Below are 7,083 nucleotides of genomic sequence, written 5' to 3' on the forward strand. Positions count from 1 at the left end.
TCCTCGTATGTATCTCCTGTGGAGGTTTTAATTTAGGCACCTCTGCAACTGGGGAAGGCGTAGCTGTCAATGCACATCTCCCAGCCATGAGTGCATCCTGGAGAATAGCAACTGACAGGTAGAGTGAGGGAAGTGCACAAGCACAGACTGTGTCCTGAGAGGGCTCTGGGTGGCTTTTATCTCTGATTCCCAGACAGGGTTTGCCAGGAACCCTGGTGGTTACCAAACCTTCATCCTCAGAGACAGCAAGAGCCTTAGGCACTGCATTGCCCTGGCTGAAGGTCAACAGCAATAGAGCTAAAACACCACTTCTTAAAATCACAGCAAATTCTTCACTAGAGGAAACAACCCATCCAGGGCAGGTTTTTGAAGACTTGCAAGCTCTGCAGCAGACACCTGCCTTCTCCTGGGATGCATGTGGGTTGCTTTTTAATAAGGAGATCGTAAAGCATTTCAGGTAGTGACATGATCCTGAAATGCAGGAATATTTCAGGAGCTCACTGTAATAAAAAAAAAAAAAAAAAGACCACCCACCAGGTTTCACAGCATTTTTTGCATTTCATTGTACTTTGAGTTTAATCTTTTAGTCTTATTCAAGAAGGCTGTGTAGTATTTCCTGCAGAGGAGTACAGTTTACTAGAGCAGTTCCTGGTTTTGGCTGTTTGACATACCTTGGTGCACATCACTGCTGCAGGCCAGGCTGCACGTGGTGAGCAGAGCTCCTGGGCAGCCAGGCGGGCGCTCTGCAGGCCTGCAGCCCCAGCTCCTCCGAGCTGCTCCAGCAGAGCAGGAGCTTCCACTTCCCCACTGCTGCTGCACCGACACTTTCTTCTGTCTGTTTCAATTTGGTCTGGCCACAACATCGAGGAAGTGCACAACACCAGCTGAAAGACAGCACGATGTCAAGAGACATTTCTAAACTGAAACTTCCACCCTATTCTTCTGTCAGCTCTGTGCTTTGCTACCAAGGTGCTGTGGCTGTGCTCACCTACCTGCAAGGCCCATCAGGGAAAAGGCATGCCTCACCCCATATCTTTGTCTTTGGGCAAATGAAAGTAAAACCCCAAGCGACAGCCCAAGGTTTGAGCCCACAGCACAGCTCCCAGGTCTGCCTGAGCCACAGCACATCTTCAGCCCCCCCTTCCCCTCCAGCTGCAGCCAGACAGCCTGGTGGCACACAGCTTAACTTTAAGCATACCGTGACCCCAGGTCAGGGTGCAAAGGGTGATTTTTAGAAGCACCAAGTGTCTTTATGAGTACATAGCTTGCAGACAGTATTGGTATGGGACTTCAAGAGCCTGGGCAGAATGCACAGGCCTGTTTTTAAAGCACAAAGCAGCAGCAGCGCTCAGCCCACTATTTATATATTATGGATCATAATATTTAAGTGGCCTGGCTATAACCCTGTAACTAGTTTTCCTTGACAGAATGAGTATTGCTCAGAACATACTAACAGCTGTCTGTAAAACACATTTATGAATTGTTCATAAATTTCCGGACAGCACAACTGCAGCACTGATGCCTGGCCACTGATCTCCTGCAGCCCCACGCTGGCAGGTCTGGGGCGAGCTCAGGCTGTACCAAGGCACTCCCAGGGTAACTGGAGGGTAACTGGGAGAGGTGAATTTCATCAAATATCAGGACAAAGACCTGACAAGCTGTCACCCTAGCCACCTGTTGGAGAATATACAACTGGAGCAGACTGGGCCCATCATATTTTAACCTTAAAAACAGAAAGCTTCTTGTAGTGGTGTTGAATGCTGCTGCAGTGAGAAGGCAGCACCTCAGGGCCCCATGCAGCCAACAGAAAGCATCAATAAGTGAGAAAGGCATGTGAACATGCCACTTCAGCCACTGGTTGCTTCCAACGATGAGCATTAACCTTCTTAGAGCAGTACCAAAGGAGCCATGAACAAGCCAAGGGCCAAGGACACAAGCGGTAACTGTGCACTATGATGCCTGTGTACTATGGACATGAGCACACCAGGAAGGGCTCCTCAGGCCAGGACATCAGCACAGAGGTGATGCATGGAGAACAGACAGCTCTGCTCACCGATGTGAGGTGTCCTTATCTGTCCCTCAGGTCTGGCTCCTGTCCTACCTGGTGACAGAGCTGCTTGGAGGCACAAGCCCCACAGCCCCCATGCCAGGCCCTGCTGGGGGCTGGATGTCTGCTCAGAACAGCAGCGGGCAGCTCACTCCCCTCCTTCATTCATGCTGGTTTTGCAGCTCCCAAGGCAACACTGCAGCTCATGCAGGAGCCTCAATACAGAAGGAAAATACAGAAGAAAAAAAAACAACCACTATTTAGTGTTATCAGTTCCTCACTTAGCCCCAGGTCAGCAAAGCACTAAAACAGATGTTCAATTTTAAGCACATGCTTAAATAGTTCACTGAATTAAAGGAAGGGCCACAGGGTCAGTTACTCAATGGCAGCCCCACAGGGACAGCCCGAGTTTCTGCGTATCGCAGTGAGACAGCCCAAGCGAGGGCAGCCAGTCACCAGGGCATCGGGGGCTCCCCCACCCCACGTGAGGGTGCTTGGCCATGGGCTGGGCCAGCCCCTGTACTCTTGCCCCAGGTCAAGGTCCGGAGCCTGTTGGGTTTGGGGCAGGGACCAGCCGTGCAGAGCAGAGCTGTAACAGGCTGTCAGACACCCTGGGGTGAGCCAGGGGCAGGGGAGGCACAGGCAGCATCCCACCGGCACCCACAAGCACATGTGCAGGACCCCGCAGGGGAGGCAGCTCCCCCCCCACCAGCTGACTCCCTCCAGTCCCACCCCGTGCACATTTACAAAGTTGTTTGCAAGTACACTCACTACCTGGAACATCACATGAGAGAGTAATGCCTGGAAAGTTATTAAAAATATCCTTTACAGCTAATTGCACTGAACCATTGTTTGTGATCCACTTTGCAACACAGTTTATCAGGAAAATGTACTGTTTTTCAAGCTTGCATGCTTTCTTATCATATACTCACTACTAAATATCACTGGTGCTGTGTTTCCAAATACAAGCCCTGACATTGCATTATAGCCCACATCAGTTAGGAACTAAGGTACACCGACATACAACAAAATCATGATTTACAGAGCACCAAGTGACAGCCACAGCCAGGGCAACTGTTTAGCCTTGCCCTTGTGAAACAGGCTCAAGGCACTCCTCATCCAAAGGAGGTCCAGGAAAAGGGACCTCCATCAGCTCCCTCCAGGCCAAAGCAGGCCTGGGTGGCACAGCGAGCAGTTTGCCCAAGGTGCTGCTGTTTTAATGGCTCAGCACTGAAACCAGGCTCTCCAGCCCCCACGGCCAGGACCAGCCCCATTTGTTCTGCAGAGACACCCTGGGACTGAGTTGTACCTGCTCTTCCACCCAAACATCAGGGAAAAAAACACTTCTATGCAGCTTAATTACCAAGGACTGCCACACACACAGGTTTTCAGATTATGAATAATAGCTACAGTAAGATGGAGACTTTTGCTTGAATGATTTTGAATGATGAACACATTTGGGGAAATAATGTTTTCTTTGCAAACCTTCTCTGATGAAATACCTTGCTTTTTGGCTCAGGGCAGGAATTGCCAGGGCTTCCTTGAAGCAGGAGTAAAGCCTCAGGCACAAGTTGCCCTCTCCTTTAAGCAGGAGCAGGCCACTGCAGCAGCCGTTCACTGCTCAGGGCCCACCAGTGCAGGCTAGAGGCTGGCCTGGGGTGTCCCTATGGCCACTGGAGGGGCAGGAGGGAGCTGGACTCAGCACATGCTGCTCAGTGCAGTAATTAGTCCTCCATGGGGATGTGTGCAGGGAAAAGCCACGGTTAGTGGTTATTGTGGATGCAGAACTGCTGTCCCAGGTACATGCTGGCAGACAACAGCATTCAGATGACCTGGTGTTTGCATAAAGGAATGCTGGTGAATAATTTAATAGGTGAACATTTAGCAGGCAGTGACAGTAAGTCAGGCACAGTTCAGCTAATTTTGCAAGACTTTCTAAGAGCAGCCCCTTCATTTAGCCATACAGAACCTCAAAAGCATGGTTCTGATCTTTAAACTTATCAAAGCAGAGCCATAGCCAGCACCCTTCATTCTTCCTAAACAAATAATTAACGTATTGGTTACAAAGCTGCAGCCAAAGAATTTATACCCTTAGTTCCAACTCCAGTCCACCCACCAGCCTTGCTCCTTGCCACTGTGAGGTGAGCAGGAGCACAGCAGTACCAGGTGCCACCAAAGGCTCCATCCCCTCCTTTCAGAGGGCATTGGCTCCCATCATCACAATTCCCAGGCCAGCTGGCAGCATTAGCTGCTGCTGCTTGGCTCCTTGGCTACTGCAGCTTGTGCATATTAGCACCCCAGCGAGCTTCTCATCCGTCTGACAGCATTCAGCGTGCATAACGATGCCAAAGTTGGTCATAACTGGACAATTACAGTACCACTGGGAGAGCAGAAAAATTGGAAGATATCCTTACTGAACAGCCAGCAGGAACAGCAAGAGCCTCCCCAGCCCTGCTCAGGCAGTCCCCAGGCACAAGGTCACCTCCCCAAGGGCTCTCCGCACCCTCAGCTGTGGGCAGGACTTGGCCAGATTACACAGCTGAGGCTCAGAACCAGAGATGGGGGCATGAGCTCAGAAACAGGGAACCAAACAAAAAACCTAAGCACCCCCACCATGGTCCTGGCCCCACTGAGCGCTTCTGAGCATCTCCGTAACACAACTGCCTGCACAATCCACCACACAGACACTGAAGTGACAGCAGGGAAACGGCTGCATACTCAGCACCTGCTTTAATATCCTTCTATCTATACCAATACTTGAAACAATCTGTAGGATTCCTCTAGGAAAACACACTGAACAATCCTTACAAGGGGGAAGATGAATCCAAAATGAAGCACATCAGTTCCCTCAAACATTTCTGCATTGCTGAACAAGAGGATGGGTATCATGTGATAGAAGCTACAGATCCTCCAGCATTACTAACGAGAAACTGTTCTTTGAATACATGATTTGGCATCCTATTTTATTTCCTTCTAGCTTTGAGTTTATTCCTACATAAGTTTTAAGGTCTTTGTTCCACAATTACATGAACGTGATTCCCTCAAAGCACATCCGCACAGAGCCAACACTTCTGAGGCAGGACACCTCCTCTGCTGCTGGGAGCAATTTCTTGTTAACCAAAGCGAGGTTCAACACATTGTGAAAACACACTTTCCTTCCAGTGTTTATAATGTGCTCCAACAGCACAATAATGAGCTGGCATGAGAAAGAGAAGGGCTCCTCCAGTTCCTTTCTATCTGAGAAGAGCCTTGTGCCAAGCATAGCTTTTATATGGAAAGTGCTACATTTTTTTCAGTGCAAATACTTCAAGAGCAGGATTTCATAAAAAAAAAAAAAAAAAGAAAGAAAAAAAGTCTCACCTGAGTCAGGAAGGTCTACTCACAGAATTTTTTCTTTTTCTATTGAAGGTCTGATTGTAGGACACTAGTCCTCCATCTTTTGGGTAATCAGGGAGTTACTGCATCAGCTCATCTCATATTCTGTTTCTTGGCTGTTCTGTTCATCCTGTGGGTGCCACACTGCCCACAAGGGAGGGATGAATGGTTTCACCAGTGCTGTGCTGGCCTGGAAGCCCAGGGCAGCACTAGCTAGAGCCTCTGCAGGATGAGGAGCTGCCCTGGGTGCAGGGGCAGAGCTCCCAGCTGCAGCAGCACAAGCACCGCAGACGTGCACACAGAGGCACAGGAGCTGCACTGAGGGCAGAGCCTGGCCAGGAGCCCTCACAGCACCTGAGTGGGACACAGCCAAGCTCAGCCACCAGCCCATCACACACATCCATGGCACGAGGCCGGAGTTCAGGCTGGGACACCAACCTACAGTCAGGCTTAGGTCCTGCTGCTGGTCAGCTCCATGTGGATGAGGCAGGAACGAGGCCTGCAGGCCAGAACCTGGAACAACATGGTCCATGGCAGAGCACCAGCACCATACAGCATACAGCTTAAACAGGCTGTGGGGACAGAGTTGGGCTTAAATGTGCTCGTGGCCCTGGGCAGCTGCGGGGCCAGGTAGGGCTACTCAGGCCATCAGGCTCCATAGGGCTCCACACCTGCATCGTCCTCAGCTTGGGGCTGCAGGTGTTCTCGTGACAGAGCACAGAGCCGTGCTCAGGGCGCCCTGCCGCTCTCCAGAGAAAAGATAACTGGAGAACCCAACCCCATGCCCGTGAGCCACCTCTGGGCTCGGCCGGGACCCCAGCGGCGAGGTGTCCCATGGCATCTCAGCAGCCGGGCATGGCGCGGTGCTGCGGGCAGGGCCTGGAGGAGCTTGGGGCGCTGCAAGGCCGCCCCTGCCCGCCCCCCAAGGGGCTGCACAGCGCCAGCGCCGGGCCCTAGCAGCAGGGGCCTGCCTTGCCTCCCCTCACGCGCCTCGGCACCCGGCGGTGGGAAGCAGGGCTGAGAAATGAGATGCCTCATCCTGCCCTGCCCGGTGTGCTTCTGTTTTCATCTTGAAAGTGACAGTAAAACAGCGTCCACATTACGGTGACATTAGCAGAATAGCTGCCACAGGGTTGCCTCCTGCTTTATGCTTTTCAGGCAGAGGCCAACAGCAAGAGATCAAAACCTGTTTTTATGTTGCTTCAAAACTGTGTCAGCTCAATGAGCCAACAAACCCTGCAGTGACGGAGTGCGTCCTGCTAACGCTGCTTAGCACTCAGAGCATTAAATTATTGACAGGATGCTGCTTGTGAACCTGCGGCACTCCTGACCTAGATACTCGTCGTCACTAAACCTGGAAGACAGAAGTCTCCAAAATGTCAAATTTGCTGAAATATTCATGTTGTAAATACAGATGGTATAAAATCTCCAGTGAGGTTACAGCCTGCGTATTTACTTATGTCAGCTGCACTACGGAGGGCGAATGAGTCAGAGCCACTTTATTAAATTCACACGCAATAGCGAGGAAAGGCGACGCACAATGTTGGATGGGCTTTAGGTGACACAAGCTCCTTGCATGCATTACAGCTTCCGAGAGCGAACAGTCCTGTGCTCTAACTGAATGTTAACTCTGCTTTCTCCTTTGCCCTGCTGGAAGCAAG

Source organism: Aythya ferina (assembly GCF_964211825.1).
Source record: "Aythya ferina genome assembly, chromosome: 20".
Lineage (NCBI taxonomy): Eukaryota > Metazoa > Chordata > Aves > Anseriformes > Anatidae > Aythya > Aythya ferina.